General features: G+C 33.6%; 1 protein-coding gene across 2 annotated transcripts in view; it reads left to right on the forward strand.

The window, feature by feature from the left end:
- The first annotated feature begins 359 nt into the window (after nt 1-359).
- LOC118205012 (organic cation transporter protein-like) overlaps nt 360-18692 on the forward strand; it is a 139241-nt gene continuing 120908 nt past the window's right edge. Inside the window, exon 1 of one of the 2 annotated variants that reach the window (XM_085827001.1) lies at nt 360-491. The gene's annotated coding sequence lies outside the window, so the exon portion shown is untranslated. Of the gene's footprint in view, nt 492-5777; nt 5894-18692 lie in introns of those variants that run through there. The other variant, XM_085827002.1, reaches the window with a different exon arrangement.

Below are 18692 nucleotides of genomic sequence, written 5' to 3' on the forward strand. Positions count from 1 at the left end.
TTATGGCTGTTCTAACGCCAAGCTTTGTTTATTTATTTTGCTTATTTGGTAGAAAATTGGAGAAAATAATTTCCTGACGAAACCTTCGGTCGTAATCGTTCTATGGTCTTCCCTAGTACAAAGTAATAAAAAATACCACAATTAGAGAATCCTAGGCAATTTTCTGCCAACATTTTCTCAGCGATTAGTCTTTCGTGAACGAACCTGAAAATTGCTTAAATCGCTGAGAAACAGGAATTCAAAGATATTCCTTCCTTGTTTTTCAAGGATACTCATTTCGAAACACGTAAAGACAAGACGTAGAGAAAGAAGACTAAATAAGTAGGATCACAAAGTGAAATGGAAACGTTACAAGTAATACATTCACATGAGAAACACGTAATAAACTGGTTTACAATACACAAGCGTAATGTGAAAACGCTCGACAATTAGTTCTAACTCTAATTTTTCTTCATCCAGACGCAAAACATCCAAGTGAATTACAATTATTGGTAAGTACTTATTTTAAAATATTTGCAAATGTTTTAATTTCTGTAATGCATACGCTTGACTTTTTAGATGAACACATAGGACGATTTATTTTCAAATCAAGGGTCTATTAGTATTTAAAATATTCTTGTTTATTTGTAAACTGGAAGCTTTCGTTTTCATTTTGCTAATATTAAAATCTCTTAGAGTATTTAATAATAAAGATGTGGTTAAGCTAAAGTAACCGGACGTCCCGGATTGTAGGGGATACTCCTAAATTTCAGTACTTTTACAGGGTACTTCCCAAAAAATGTTTCGCATTATATGTAAATAAATACAGAGGGTCATAAAAAAGACTTCTCCGATGTATGAACTCCCAAGGTGCATTCGACTAATGGAAATTAAAATTTTGATATTGTTATTTGAACGTATGCGCTCGATATTGAGATTATTTAAAGCAGTAGAGTTGTCACGGTTACAGTTAATGTGAAAAAAATTTTGAAATGTGAAACCCGTTGTTTTCCTATGCTAATTGACTGGTACACAATAAATAAATAAAAATAAAAATAAAAAAAAATCTCAAAGGTTTTAGATTTTAAACTACGTCCGAAGGGACGTTTTTTTAACATTTTGTGTGTTACCTTTAAAAGGTATTTTTTCCGCCTTCTTAGCATGCCTTCGTAGTGTAGTGGTCAGCACGCTAAGCGCGTATTCCAGAGGTTCGTGGCTCGATTACCGGCGAAGGCTTTGCTCTTTTTCACATCTCCTGCTTCCAGAAAAATCCTAATGTCTCTACATTGGCGCCCGAACTAGAAAGGATGGTGGATGATGATTCTCCACACCCAGGATTTGGCGATTGGGTCATCTAAGCAAAAACCCCAGTCGCTCTTTAAAAGGGGGGTATATAAAGTATTTCTCCGACTTTCATAGTGCAGTGGTTGTACGCTGGGCGCATATTCCAAAGGTCGGTGGTTCGATTCCTGGCGAGGGAGTTGCTCATTTTTGATCTCTTCTGCTTTCGAAAAATTACTTAATGTCTCTACACCTTTATTTATTAAATATCATGTTCTTCGAAATTCAGTTCAAGAGTAATATCGCGAAATAACTTTAAACTGAGCATATCTTTAGAATTTAGGATAGACAGTCTCACGCGCTGACGATGAAAACTTTTTTTTATTCTTTTGTAAAACGTTGCCACTTCTCGCTTTAAAATCCTTCAGTTTGTTAATCAAAAATTCTTTAAAGTTTTACACAATATGAAATCTGTAATAAAAAAAAAATCTGAAATGTTTCAGATTTTAAATTACGTCCAAAGGGGCGTTTTTTAACATTTTGTGTGTTACCTTTCTTTATTAAATATCATGTTCCTCGCACTTAAACCATAAGATCCAGTGCAACAGCAATATCGCAAAATAGTTTTAAAACGAGCATATCTTTAGAATTTCCGATACAGAGACTGACGCGCTGGAGATAAAAATGTTTTTTCTGCACAACGCTGCCATTGCTCGCTTTGAAATCCTTGAGTTTGTTAATCAAAAATTCGTCAAAGTTTTAAAAAATAGGAAATCGATCATAAAACAAATTTCAAATTTCAAATTTGGTCTTCCACATGCTCATATTCGTTGGAGGATTACATTATTCAAAATTCGATGACTCTATGTACCGTTATTTTATGACAATGTGAGAAATATACATACATTTACGCAGATTTTCATTATTTAATTTCTTCAAATATAATGCAGGACTCTAACATTTTATGGCAACAGTTTGAAAAGTGAACCGACATTTATCCGTCCGACGCAAAATGCCAAAACGAAACTAATAGTCCTTCGGGATTCAAATCCCTTTGGACTAAAAAAATCCAAATATCAAATTTGTGCTTTCAGATGCCCATATTCGCAATAGGATGGCTCTAGGTATCGTGGTTTTATCACAATGCGAGAAACATACACACATTTATGCAGATTCTTCATTATTTAATTTCTTCAAATATAATACGGGGCGATAATATTTGGTGGCAACAGTTTGAAAAGTGATAAGGTCATTTATAGTGTTTCAACATTAAATCGCAAAACGAAAACAATAGTCCCTGAGAGACAATGCCCCTTTGGATTAAAAAAAACTGAAAGATTTCAGATTTTATATTACGCCCAAGGGGGCGTTTTTTAAACATTTTTTGTTACCTTTGTTTATTAAATATCATGTTCTTCTTATGTAAACCATACAATTCAATTTAACAGCAATATCACATAATAATTTAAGAAGAGCATATTTTTAGATTTTCCGATACACAGTGTCCCGCTCTGGAGTTAATTTTTTTTTTATTCCGTACAATGTACTTTACGCGATTGCTCACTTTGAAACCCTTGAGTTTGTTAATAAAAAATTCGTTAAAGCTTGTGAAAATATCAAATCGATAATAAAACAAATTCCAAATTTGGTTTTTCAGATGCGCATGTTCGAGTGGAAAAATTACGTTATTCAAAATTCGATGTCTCAACTTGCCGTTGTTTTTTCAGAATGCAAGAAACATACACACATTCATGCAGATTCTTCATTATTTAATTTCTTTAAATGTAATGCAGGGCTCTGATAATTGGTGGCAACAATTTGAAAATTGGAACGGCGTTTTTTAGTGGACTACGCAAAATGCTAAAAGGAAATGAATAGCCCTTCTTGGCAAATTGCCTCTTTGGGTTAAAAATATCTCTTTCCCAAGGCAATCTTGGGAAATTTAAGCATTCTTATTACTGAGGAAAATTCTTAAAATTATGAGTTTCATAACTCATTTTTATGAGATGCTCAAAATGTCCATAAAATAACGAAAAATAGTTTATTACTCAGAACTTGAGTTTCACCAAATATAGATCTGTATGCACACCTTGCACGCAAAAAAGGGACATTTCTTTATCTTCCGTTTTACTGGACCGATTGCCGAAATTTAACTTGCATTTTCCATGTTTCCAAAGTGTGACTTAGGATATATATTACATTTACATATATCATTTTTCTGACATAGGTGCATTTTTTTTTCACTCTGCGCGAAGAATAATTCACTTAGCGAACTTTTAAATTTATAGCAACTTATTTTCCTTTCCATTTTTTACTTCCTTGTACAAAGTAAAAATGAAATATTGTAATCGCAAAAAGTTTCAGGCAGCATATTTCAACGAAAATATCCATTTTGACCGCTATCGAATGCAATTTAACGATGTTTTTGTGTGATATCTGTACGTAAGGACAGAATAAAATACTCTTTTCCTTCAAAAAAATTATAAAACTGCTTTAAAATCAATTCTGAAGAGAATTTTTCGTGGCGTCTGTACGAACGTATGTACGTACGTGCGTACGTATCTCGCATAACTTAAAAACGAGTAGCCTCAGGACGTTGAAATTTTGTATATAGGACTGCTATAACATGTAGATGTGCACCTCGTATTTTGGTTGCAATCGGCCGCACTAAACGTATATAAATATATTTATATATACTCTGTTACCCGGCTCAGTGATCTCAGTTTCTTTACTCTTATATGTTTGTAAATTGTACATTTTTTGTTTCAAAATGATTGAATTATGTTGTTCTTATCTTCCGGTTAAGGTTTTTATGCCTTTAGTAAATCTCTATGCAATATTTTTATAATTATCAACAATTTTAACGTTGTTTAAGTGCCGCTAAGCCTAATACTTCTCTTGATGGCTGCCATTGTTTGTTTACATTTGAAACAGCAGGATAGTGGAATTGTTGCCAATCTACAGAAACTTAGCTTCGCAACAACAAAGATAACGCCTTCATTTATTATTGCCAATTAAATCATCCTTTCTCGAATTTTTTCGAGGAAATAAGCTTTTAAGATTTACTTCGTAATTTTTAATATAGATATTTGGAGTTTTTATGTATTTCTGCCTTCTCGCGAAGTGAGAACTGAATTAATTGAATGAGAAATACTCAATCGTCTGTGAAAAACTGCTTCTTTTTTGTTTTGTTTGCTTAATTTTTTTATACATCATTCTAGCTTTATTATACTATTTGAATAGAACATGTGGCAACGATTCGATAATTCTACTTTTTAAATGATATAAATTTTGTGCATTCCGAGTTATAATATGAACGAAATATAACACTGTTAAGTGAACCTAGCGCCAGAGTGTCGCTATGGTAAACAAAGTGAATTTTAAAGAATGCATTTATTCTATTGTGGTTTATGCGCCGTCGACGAAGTAGATTTAATTTAATCCAATAAGTTTAAATGAAATGCAAGAAAAAATGCCTATAATTTAATATTCCTTACAAGGAAGTCATGTGGTTTACACATCAGAGTTTTCATTATATACAAGCGGAAAAATGTCTTCATTCATACTTTCAAATAATTTTAATAAAGTGCATGAACCACATTTGGCGTTATTGTCGCTTATAACAAATATGCCAAATTTTAAAACACGCCAATATTCAAATTCAGGTATATCTTAGGAAATTTTGAATAAAAAACTCTATTTTTTGTAGGTATGCTTAGAAATACATATAGTTTAAGATGATGGTAAAAATTATATAGGTTGTATTTGAAAATATTTTTCGAAAAATTTATAAAAATTATTTAAAAATACAAATTAAAAAAATAAATCATCAAAAAATGGGCGAATTTTATTTGGAATGAACCTAAATTTCGAAATGGGAAAGGAAGAATCACATAAGTTTAATAAAAAAAGAGACATTTATACCAAATTCAATTAACATGGAGAAGATAAAATTTTGAGAGGTAATTTTTTAGAAACTACTCGTGCGATTTTTACAAAACTTAGCACTCTCGTATTATTTTAGTAGTAGAATTGAAATATCGAAATAAATTAGTACGTTATTTCCGAAAATGCCTGATTTTGTGTCAAAATACCTATGTTAGGATAATGCTATATATAAATCTAATATCCGTTTATCCTAAGTCGCGCTTTCGAGACGTGAAAAACGGAAGCTAAATTTCGGAAATCGGTCCAGTAAACGGGCGGGAGAGAACTGTCCCATTTCTTTTTTGTGTAATCAATTGAATCTGGCGTGTTTAATCTGACGGTCGTTTTGCACAAAGATGCAGTCCATTTGCAGATGGAATTAACATAAATTCTGTGCGATTCAACTCTAAAGCAAAATTCAGCGAAGTGAGTAGCCACAAATTTTACAAACATTTGTTTGTCGCAAATTTGCATCGTACATAATTTTTATATTCTATTCTGTAGTACATATCAGTGTCAACAAGTTTTCTAACTATTGAAAAGGAAAAGGTCTTCAATGAGATTCAGGTTAGCGGACATTCGTCTGACCTGAAAACTGCTCGTTCGAGTAGCATGTGTCTAGATATCCGAGAGCTGGTTGCAGGCAAAACGTGTCAGGAAAGAAACAATTATGTTCCTCCTATCTTTTAAAGAACTACAGTTTTAGGTAAGATTGCATGCATTTATTCACTTTTTATATACGTCATTAAGCATGAAAATAATATTTTCTCCTTGCGGCCAACAGTATTGTACATTGACGATTATTTGGACTAACTGAGATACTGAGTTTAACTTGCGTGCTCTGATATGTTAATAATGATTTTGACTTCAAAGATAATAACTTAGAACATATATAATTATTCGCTGTGTTCTCTGAAATCGGAATATTTCAGGATGGAAAATTCAATAGAAGTTCAAGATAAAGCAATTTCGTATATTAGAGTTAAAAGAAAGATAAATAGAGTAACTGACTTAAAAGGAAGACGCTGTCGCGTTAAATACGATATAACAAAGCTACCTCGGCGGTATTTTGTTTTTTTAATTCACTTGCATAATTGCCCATCAGCGCCGAGCGGTAAAGTCACTGAACACTGGTAGTTCAGTCCGAGATTCGGATCTCGCGAACGAGCTGGCTGCACGGTCGTTTTCGTGGTTTTTCCCATGTGTAACGTGTATACGAGCCAGTTTCTCTTAGAAAGACCTCCGCGAAGACATCCTCCATTCAGGCAGATAGCTCTCGAGGCTTTGCCTTAATCACATAAACCAAATCATCTGCATGATTTGGTTTATGTGAGAAGTGATATAACTCTATTTTAGTTAACAAAAAATTAAGAGAAAATCGATTTATAAATGAATAATCTTCATATGTATGAGTGAAAAAAAATTTAGAATATAAATGTTGTTGTGCTTATCTAACAAGCTGTAACATTCTGGCACTGCTTGGATTAAAAGGATGTGTATTTAGAAAACAAAAATGGAAATTGTTCGGCTAATTTCACCTTCCAGTATACATTTTAGGATAACACCTTAAATTTCAGAATTGTCATCTTCCCTGTAGTCCTTTGAATTAATTCGATACAGCTCAGACGCATTTTCCCTAAACTGATTTCGTTCGTTTCTTTTTTAAATAATTTTTTGAGATGTTAAAAAATGTTTGAGAAATACTTGTCGATAGAAATTAAACCTCAGCAGGATCGGGAATGCAGTTTATCATTCCATGACATGCGGCTCCTGTTGGTGGGAATCCCATAAATGTCAGGCGACACTTTGGCTTAAAGTGCAGATAGGTCAGCTGCCTTTCTTATGGAGTTACAAGAAACTATCAGGCGAATGTGGACTCGATGGATCCAGAAGAACTCGGTGCGCTGCAGGATCTCAGAGACCCACCGAAGTTCTAGAGAACAGATATCTTACCCTCTCGGTCCTGCGGGATCGTACAGCCACGATAAGTATCTTGAGTCAGGAACTTAGTGCACGAGAAGGATGGATTCAATGGATTTTAATGGAGAAATCCTTTGAAATCCATTCCAAAATTTTTACGTAAGTAATTAGTAAGGAAAGTAAATGATAATTTTTGCTTAGGAATCAAGAATGACACAATGATATGGGAAAGAAATATGGCTGCAACATATTACTATGAGTGCTTGAGAAAATTATCAACGGAATGAGAAAAGAAAAAAAAGTCCTGACTTGCTTAGGGAGAGACGATTGAACTTCAATACTAATGCATATTCTTACGCGGGAATGTTGCGAAAGATTTGATGAATTACCAGTAAAAAATTTGTATCTCATCTGCCGTAAGAAATACCTCACCTACCGTAAAAATACCTCACCTGCCGTAAAATCCCTGCTCGAGTCCTTTAGACCTCAAATTCTTCTGCAGACTGAGAAAGATTCTGCATGGACAGCGCTTTTCCTGAAAGAAATTTCTTCAGCTTTATATAGCCAATCTGATGATTGAATAAATGTGGTATACTATAACGAATAACATATTGATGCATGTTTACGGGTTCCTAATAGATTGAATGCACACAGAACCGATGATAGCTCAATAAAATTTATTTTTACCAAAAGAAACATTTTACAGTTCTGGAACTTTCCACAAAATTACTCGTACAGCTCTTCTCAGTATGACGGAGCACAATCAGTAATTACAATTCAAACTACTAAAAACGTTAAACACAACGCTATGTAAAGCTCATCTGAAAAGGCAAAGCTCCTACGGAGATCCCCTCAATATCCTGAATTCACGCTGAACTAAATAACTGAAAAAAAACTGATGATCTCCCTGGCTGCGAGAAATCTTTAGTACCTTCCACTTCTCGAAATGATTGGAAGATATATGAGAGCCGGATATGGTTACAGCTGTATATAGGTATCAATTACATTTATTTAATTACATCAATTACATTTATTTTTTACATTTATTATATATAGGTTTCAATTACATTTATTTAATTTCTTCAATTACATTTATTTTTTACATTTATTATATATAGGTATAATTACATTTATTTAATTACATCAATTACATTTATTTTTTACATTTATTATCTATAGGTATAATTACATTTATTTTAAATGTATCAATTACATTTGTTCGTATAATTTTACAATACGAATTACAGGAAATCGGATAAATATATTGTCAAGTTTAACGAATTTTCCTCCAAAATGGCGACGAAAATAATTCGCCAAAACCTTCGCCAACTTGGCGACATCTTGCCAATTTAACGAGATAACAGTTTACCTCAATAGACTTGCCCCCTGTGATCTTATTTTTCAGACAGATCTTCGTCTCTTTCCAGCATTTCATGTTACATGATACAAAAAATACTACATCTGCACATATAATTGAACTATAATTTGTTCCTTAGTTTTGTACATTTATACAAAAACCGGAACAATATTTATCGTGGATCGTAGCTTTTCAGAATCGAGAAGACTACGTACATAAACCCACGAAGATACTGCCTAAAACTGCTTGTATAAAGTAACTGCCTAAAATCAAGTAACTTTTGAAAAAATTTTAGGGATCATTATTTTTTAAATCTTCATTATATTCGCTTTTTATGCTTTCCTATAAATAACATCGGGTTAATCTTTAGATTATGGTAAATTGGCAATTTTTTGGTGAAAATTTGGCGACCAACCCTGCTATAGCAACCCGCTAGTTTTTGTTTGGACGCCATTTTGTTTTTACGAAGTAAAGGCACATTTTTTTTTTTTTTTTTTTAACACAACATTTTTTTCCCAACAATCTGCTAGCCGAATTACGCTTAGGCTAGAACTTTTATGGAACAAAAGTGCTTAATCATGACGAAGATTAGCTGCGAAATTGGGAGAAAGTGCAGAATCGCAAACTGCTTGCCGCTTTTTTGAGAATTGCACATACACGGTATCCATGTACACGTCGACCTATTTTCACTTAAAAAAAATCTCAGAATTGCACAAAAAGGGCATTGAGCACACTCTTGACTTTATCCATGTACACTGCTAAAGTCCTAGCTAGTAACCTTTATCGCCTTACCAAAATGTCGCCAAACTACCTGTTACCATATTCCAAAGATTAGCATAACATCGTTATGGTAGTAATTCTTTGGAATATTTCCTTTCCGTTTGTTATTCCGGTAATAAACATATGTCGGAAAGTTTGAAATAATTTAAATTATAACACACATAATGTAATTTAAGAAGATAATTTACTGATTGATGAATGAGCGTGTTGTTACGCTACTTGTCTTTCGAAATGCGGTTAAATTTCAAAAATAAAACTATTGGCTGAAGTAAGAGAACAGCATTGAAGGTGTTAAATGACGGTAACCGATTTGTGAACCACCGTTAGGAGGCCAGGGTGCCGTAATTTGGTCATGACCCTGAGCATCATCATCATTTATATCAAGTACATTTTTTTCCCAATGACGGATACTAACCATTATAGTCGTTGGCCACTACTAGGACCGGAGACAGTGGTCACTTTATTCTGGAGGAACTTAATAGTGGACCATTGTTGTTTCTTAACGGAAACTCAAGCATATGTACACTGCACATGGTAAGGCATCAATTCAATTTTAATTGGGTTAAAGCCCATATTGGTTGTTTGGGCAATGAGAGGGTGGATGTTTTAGGAGAGTAAAGATATTGAAACTTTCGATGTACAAGCCTCCAAGAGAAGATGCATTAACATTATGAAGTGTGACATTGTAGATAAATGGCGAATTCAATGGGAAACTTCTGATAAAAATAATATGTTCATGAAGATTTTTTGTTTCTAATAGATATATGAATATTAACAATGACATTGACTTGAATCAGTTAATTACAGGTGATGAGAGATTTCCCTTTTATCTGAAAAGATTCCATGTTCAAGATAATGATTTATGTAAAGTATGTACGAAAGTAGGAGACTATGTCCACTTTATTACAGAATGTAAGTTAACCAGATGCATTGATGGAGCGAACATAGATTTCAGGAAAAATGGTTTACTTAAGGCAAGAGGAATAGCACATTAAATTATGGAGATTATTAATAACAATTAAAGAAGCCATTGGCATTGTGTGATTGTGTGTTTGTATGGTTGTGTGGATGTTTGTGTGATGTGTGAATATTGATTTCTCTTTATTTTTTGTTTAATTATTAACACACCATTTTGATTAGTTTCGAAAATTTTATCTTTCTCTTTTGGTTTCTGTACTGGAGTAGCCTGTATAGGGTCATAGGGCAAACTTTGTTTTGCAAGGTGGACCCGGCTGCGCCCTAGGATATGTATTAGATTTATATATAGCAGCTGTTTCAATATAGGCAGTTTGACACAAAATCGGACTTCTGAAATAGCGTGCCATTTTTTTTTTCATATTTCGATTCTCCAAGTCAAATTATGCCAAACTGCCAAATTTAGTAAAAAAATCGCAAGAGTAGTTTTTAAAGAATTAGCTCTCAAAATTTTAGCTCCTCAATGTTAATTGAATTTGATATATATTTATTAATATCTCCTTTCTTATTAAACTTACTTGATTCCTTCTTACACAATTCGAAATTAAGGCTTAATCCAAATATATTTCTCCCATTTTTATGATTTACTTTTAAAATTTTTATATTTAAATATATTTATATATTTTTCGAAAATTATTTTGTATTATTACCTATAAAATTTTCAACATCGTCTTAAAGTAATTGTATTTCTAAGCATATCTACAAAAATTAGAGTTTTTATTCACAATTTCCTGATATATACGTGAATTTACATTTTGGCCCTTTTTGAAATTTGGTATATTTAATACAAGCGATAATAAGGAAAATATAGTTTATGCACTTTATTAAAATTATTTGGAAGAATGGACAATGCACTTTTTTTTCCTCTCGTGCATCAATAAAAAGAAAGGAAAGTAAGTAGGTTACTAAAAATTAAGAATTCCGCTAAGTGAATTATTCTTGGCGCAAATTGAAAAAAAAAATGCGCCAAGATAAATTTTTAAATTTCTCACCAAAAAATACAAAATTTAATATCTGGGGAAAATTTGACTCGTAGAATGGAAATATTGAAGAAAATTGGTATACTATTTTAGAAAAAGTTCGATATGGGGTCAAAATGCCTACGTTAGAATAATGCTAAATATAAATCTAATGTATACCCTAAGACGCGCTTTCAAGACATGAAAAACACAATTTGATTTTCGTCAATCGGCCCATTAGAACAAGAGATAAGAACTGTTCCCTTTTTTCCCTGCAGTTTACATGTCAAACATCGACTTACCTTCTCCGGGATTCGAACCCGGGGACATTGATACCACAGTCATAGTCGCTAACCTCTTTTCCGTCTGAGAGGCACATAAAATGTTTATCAGAATAAATTAGACAGGCTATCTTGTGTAATGTATTTCGACTGAGTTTCTGTAGGCTCACCAGCGACCCAGTGCAAAAAGCACTGAAACTGGCAGCTGGGCTCGGACACAAATCCCAGCAAACAGGCGGACTGCACGGGCGTTTTCGTAGGTTCCCTTTAGTTTTCACTTAAAAATCATGAAAGACTTTAAGTGAATGTGATTCAGTTTCTCTTAAAAAGTTTTTCATGAGTCTTCCTCTTCTTACATTAACCCTTTGCGACGCAGTGTGTCCATTTTGGACACACCAAAAAATTTCCTTCTGTACGCACAGAAAAATTGAATGAAAAAATATTTATAGGTTACTTTGAACCTTCTTTATTCATAGTAGATGGCAGTTCAACACAAACCAGTCCATATATTTCAACCATGTTTAGTTTTTTAAGACCCTCATTTTTCAAAGTAATCTTCCAGATTTTTTTTAGGGTATAAAAGGAATTGTTTGAAAAGAAACTGCTATGTTATTTTTTTTGGCTGTATGCTAATCTCCTTATTCTATATTAGTTTTAAATTTTTACCTTGAAATCTTGCCTAAAATCAAACGGCGAACCCTAGGTTTGCCCAGACCGGGCTCACCGATAATCTAGGACAATTGAGAGTCTGTATTCTTTGTTTCTCCGCATCTCATGGGTCAGTTCATTGACAACAATAATCGTTTCAGCAAGCTTCGAAGCTCTATTCAATCAGTGTGCCACTTTGGGCACACCCACGGCATTAAAACGATTAGTGCTATCTTCACAAAATTTTACTTGTGCACTCCTCTAGGCCTAATTAGACTGCCTACTTTTTTTTTTTTATATCAAAACTCAGACTTTAAAAGGTAGCGTGCCGGAAAGGGTTAATATCTGAAAGAATTCAGATTGTAACTTCACACCTAGCTTTCGTGTGTTTTGCGATAATCAAGTAAATGATATCGATTGTATTTGTTTGATTTCTTCACAGAAAAGTCACAATTACAAAATAATATTTCTTCGAATATTAAAAAAAAGTATTTTAGGTATCTGGCTATAGAGAGAGATTATCAAAAGACAAGCATTTTCTTGCAATGTCAAAAGTTTTTATATTATTTATTAAAGTTCATTCTAATGATTATTAGGCGTCAAAATTCAATTTCCGTATTAAGTGAAACCGCACAAGATTGCGGCTTAAATTCAGAGTCAATGGTTGGAGTTGGTCTTTGCAGTTTTTCTCCACTCTCTTTATTTTCAATTTGCCGCTATATGAAAAGACACTAACAACTATAAATCTTTTAGCAAAACTTTCCTTAGATTCCTTGTACCATGTTTTAAGACTTTTTCTCCTCATGATCATACAACTATAAATCTCTTAGAAAAACTTTCCGTAGATTCCTTTAATCATGTTTGAAGATTTTTTCTCCTCTTTGATCATAGTAAATGCATCTCTTTTTATTTCAGACATTTGCGTACATCTAAGGTTCGTCTATGGTGACATCATTTTTCCCATTTGGTCCGGATAAATGTTTCTCAGAAAGAATTCTGCAGCACATTCTACGTTCGGCGATATGTCGTGGAGAAAGACGATGCACTTTATGTCTTTGTCATCAAGACATAAAGTGGTTTTAAGATTAAATCAGCATTAATCACTTTGTTTACAGTTGACACTGAGCCTTTTTATGATTTTGCAATTCTTCGATTTGGCGGATTTTACTTTAACGTTAAAGATCTTACTTTTGCAACATTCAAACCACTGCGTTTTCCTTAGGTACACATTTGGAAAAAATTTTCCATTTGAAACTAAATTTTGACGTTTTTTCTTATGTTGTTGACATTACCTATCACAGCGTCAGAAAGCGAAAAACCATGGCTTTTACAACGTTTTTTAATAACTAGACAAGAATAATTTTCTTCAGAAAGAACGCAAACATAATCTTTTCTCAACTGTTTCTCTAAAAGCGCCATTTTGCATGAAAACAAAACTGTCGAGTAACAGACGATAATTTATACATTCAATAATATAGTTGTAGTTAAGAAAAATTCCAAACAGAAGTTTTTTTTTACAGCAAAGCAAAAGCGTCTAAAAATTGGGCAAAGAGCCTTGCAGTTAAGGTTATAGTTCCATTTTAATTTCTAATGCGTATTTATAAAATTATCAGTCCGAAAAGGGCAATTTGCCTTTGAAAGACTATTAATTTCGTTTTGGGATTTCGCGTCGAAAACTTTAAAAGGCTTCATCACTTTTCAAATCGTTGCCACCATATATTATCGCCCTGTCTTATATTTAAAGAAATTAAATAATGAAGAATCAGCATAAATGTATCTATATTTCTCGCATTGTGATGAAACAACGTTACTTAGAGCCATCAAAACTTGAATAACATAATTTTCCATAGAATATGGGCATGTGGAAGCCCTAATTTGAATTTGAAATTTGTTTTATTATCGATTTCAGATTTTGTACACTTCTCAAAAAATTTTTGATTAAAAAACTAAAAGATTTCAAAACGAGTAATGGCAACACTGTACGGGAAAAAAAACATTTTCATTTCCAGCGCGTATGACTCTGTATCATTGCTTCTGAATGAATTTTATGGTTTAAGTGCGAGGAACATGATATTTAATAAATAAAAGTAACCCACAAAATGTTAAAAACGCACCGTTGGACGTAATTTAAAATCTGAAACCTTTCAGATTTTTTTTACCATTTATTTTATAAATTTCTTTTTCTGTATCAGTATTTTAAAATCTTACTGCGGCTTCAATTCGAAGTGCATCTGTATTATTAAGGTTTACAGGCTTGTAAATGTGCACTATTTCGCGTGATTAATATGCCTTAACTTGATGTCGTATTGTATTTGATATAGTATTGTGACATTGTATTTTTAGTGTTTACTGAGACTTAATTGCACATTCTTTCGAGTGATTACTATGTCTTAACTACTTGCGCAAGATGTTTTTCATCTACTTCCCGGATGCCGTGAATACCGTTTACACATGTGAACGGTAAGAAAACTCAATTTATTCTTTCCTCGTTTGATATAGCTTAGGGTAGTTCCTCTAATAAATTTTAAATGGGGATTAAATTACACTGTTTTTCAGTGATAAAAAATTAATACGCGTACTGAGAGTTTTTTTATTACGTCAACAGCACTTTTTTCAGACTGAAATTTCCACGGCTTTCGGTTTTGTTACTACAGTAAATTATATGAATTATTACTTGAAAAAACGGAAATACAGAGGCTGTTCGCACATATTTTAGACGATTTTGGTAAGCGGTAATAAAAATTCGTTTGCTGCAAAAGAAGTAATTGCAATTGTACTATGTTTATAAAAGTCAAAATTATCGTCTGTGGCTTGAAAGTTTTGTTCTTATTCAAAATGGCGAATTTAACAAAGCAGTGGTTCGAAAACTACATTTACGCTTTTTCCGAAGGGAAATATGCATACTCCGTTATCCAAAAACGATGTGAGAGTCATGGTTTCGTGACATCTAAGGCGCCGATAGGTAATATCATCAACAAGAAAGGAAAAAAACGTCAAATTGGAGCCTTACGTGGGACAAAAATGCCAAACAATTATCCAAGGGAAAAACGGACATCTTCGACTATAGCAAAGGTACGTTGTTTAATGTTAAAAGAAAATCTCCCTAGTCGAAATCATTAAAATGCTCGGTGTCCACTGTAAATAAAATGATAAACGTTGATTTAAATCTTAAGAAAGCGAAAAAGCGCAATGTGAATCGTCTTCTTCCAAAGCATATCACTCAACGCAGGACACGCTGCAGAATTTTATATGAGAAACAGTTATCCAAAGAAAAATGGAAAACAATTGTCACAATAGATGAAGCATGGGTACATTTAAATGATTGTAACAAAAAAAGAGCCAATTATTATCATATAAGGGGAGAAAAAAATTTAAGTACATGGTTCAAAGAATCGAAAGATTTTCTAAGGGATTCATGATTGTTGCTGGTTTTTCTTATAATGGCAAGTTAAAAATAAAGAGAGTGCACAAAAATGTCAAGATTAACTCCAAATACTATCAGGAACATATTTTATCGCCCATTTTTCTGAATGAAATACCATCGCTTTACCCACAGGGCCATCCATCTGTGAGACTCCATCAGGACAAAGCTAGCAGTCACACATCAAAATCCACTGTAAATTTCCTAAAAGAAATAGAACAAAAAACTGGTATCAGGGCTATACCCTTCACTGATATCCCTACTAAATCTCACGATGTGTCACCTATGGATTTTTGTGCTTTCGGACTTTTAAAAACTGCATTATGTAAACGCTGTCCCAAAACCCTAACAGGACTCTGGAAAGCTGTTTGAGAGGAATGGGATAGAATACCTCTTCTGCCACTTCAAAAGGCATTATCCTGGAAATTGCGGTGTCGAAATATAGTTCAGAATAAGGGCTGTCAAATAGAACATTTTAAACACAGGAATGTTATGTAATTTAGTTTTGTGAATACAATATGCATCGTCTAAAAAACGTGTGAACAGCCTCTGTATAACAAGCGGTATGTATAGCTAGCTACGACTATAGCGGAGCTCTCTTACACGCATTTTATCTATAGGCTAAGACTGAAATGAAGCAGCTACTCAAAGGACATAGAATGATTCTTGTATACCTCATTTGAGCAGCTGCTTCGTTTTCGCCCGCAGCCCTATAGTTAATATAGTCACAGGCTAACACACCGCGGCAAAAACATCGTAGACGAAAACGTCGAGGAGAAAACAATACAAAGCGAAATTTCGCCATACGAAACATAGCGGGAGAAAAGGAAGCAAAGAAGAGATGTGATCTAAAACATGCCGTGGAATATTTCTGGTAATTTTTCTTTAAGGTTACAGACTTAAACAAAATCGAAAGGAGAGTTGCTGCAACTGAAAGTTACAGTAAGAAATGGTTGCAGCCGAAAACATCGCGGCAAAAACAACGCGGACGAAAACGTCGCGGAGAAAACAGCGCAAGGCGAAAACGTCGTGCTACAAAAGTGGTAGAAAACACCGCAAAGAGAAAACATCGCAGTCCTAAAACATCGTGGTACAAAACATCGTCGTCGAAAATAAAGCGATTCAAAAACTTCGCAATTTGAAAACATCGTCGTCGAAAATATCGTGGTAAAAAATAAAGTACCTACAAATCATCACATGACGATAACATCGCAGACATGCTTTTTTCAGATATGCTTTTCGCAGACATGCTTTAATAACTGTAAATGGGTATTCCCATAATGATTTGAGAGCGCAAGATGGAAAGAAGAATAATTTTTACTTCCATATTTTTTATTAACTAATAAATTTTTGCTCAGAAAATAAGAAGGAAACTTAAGCATAGAAAATTAATGCAACTTAAAGCACTTAATAGAATTTTAAATCGACATAGTTAACTAACAAAGGCCATTAATAAATAATTTTTATAAAGTTTTTACTGGTAATTTTTCATGAAAAGTATAAGCTATAAGTTGCATTTAATTTTTTATGCTTAAGTTTCCTTCTTACTTTTTCAGCAAAAATTTATTAGTTAAAAAATTGTGAAATTAAAAATATCTTTACATCTTGCACTTACAAATCATTATTGGAATATCCATTTACAGTTATTAAAGCCTGAAAAAAGCATGTCAGCGATGTTATCGTCATGCGATGATTTGTAGATATTTTATTTTTTACCACGATATTTTCGACGCTGCGAAGTTTTTTAACCGCTTTTTTTTTCGACGACGATGTTTTGTACCACGATGTTTTAGGACTGCGATGTTTTCTCTTTGCGATGTTTTCTCCCACGATGTTTTATAGCACGACGTTTTCACGTTGCGTTGTTTTCTCCGCGACGTTTTCGTTCGCGATGATTTTGCCGCGCTGTTATCCGCGGACACCGTAAGAAATACATAAGCTAATAACTATTTATAAACTTATATATGCATTTTTCTGCATGCGTCAAAAATGAATAAAGAAAAGAAAGATGATGTTGATGAAAGATAAAAGAAAAGAAATGAAATGAAAGATGATGAAATGAAAAAGGTAGCCATTAATTATTAATTTTTCCTCGCTTGGAAAACTTTCGTAATTTGTTTATTTTTAGCTTAAGATAACCTGTTTAAGGGTTTATTTAACACATTAGAATTATCTGAAATAAATGACAGTCTGAAAATTCAATATTTAGCTGTCGAAATGTTTCAGTTATAGAGTATAATTATCAGAAATTACTTGCAAAGCACACCTAAAAGAAAGTCTTTGTTTTGTTTAAAAAATAATTCGGGTAGGGGGGGATTTAGCCCGTCAGCTGCTTCCAAATCATATATTCAATTCGAGTAAGTGAATATACAGTAGATGGACAAAAATATGGAAACACCTTGTGAAATGCATGTTTGAAAAGAAAGATTGATTTTAATGAAATATGTAGGTGGCGCTGGCGTTTTTGACTACTGACGCCACCTATACAACTTCGTAAATGTGTTAAACAGTTCAGTTGTTGTCGGAGTACTGTTATGTGAGGTTGTCATTGCATTATGTCAGAGTTAACAGACTTCGAAAGGGGGCAAATTGTTGGAGCACGTATGGTAGGTGCTTCCGTAAGCAAGGTAGCCGAGGTATTTAGTGTTTCAAGAGGTACTGTATCGAAGATTTATTCCGCATATTTGAAAAGCGGAAAAACATCATCTGCTAAATCAGAGCGCGGACGAAAGTGTGTCCTGAGTGATCGTGACAGACGATCATTAAGGGCAATTGTGACGAAAAATAAGAAGACCACAACTGCAAAAGTTACTGCTGAAATGAATGTTGTGTTACCGAACCCTGTGAGTACCAAAACAATTACTCGTAGAAGGGAGCTTCATAAACAGAGAATTGCTGGCCGTGCTGCAATTGAGAAGCCACTCATCAGTGATGCTAATGCCCGTAACAGGAAAAGGTGGTGTTTAAGTCATAAAGGCCTGGACTATAGAGCAGTGGAAGCGACTAATATGGTCTGACGAGTCTTCTTTCACATTGTTTCCCACTTCTGGCCGAGTTTACCTCTGGAGAACGCCATCTCAAGCGTATAATACAGACTGCTTGTTGCCAAGAGTGAAACATGGCGGGGGTTCTGTTATGGTTTTGGCAGCCATATCGTGGTTCTC

The sequence above is a fragment of the Stegodyphus dumicola genome, chromosome 11, assembly GCF_044657685.1.
Source record: "Stegodyphus dumicola isolate Sdum_Otavi_A_Nest chromosome 11, ASM4465768v1".
NCBI lineage: Eukaryota > Metazoa > Arthropoda > Arachnida > Araneae > Eresidae > Stegodyphus > Stegodyphus dumicola.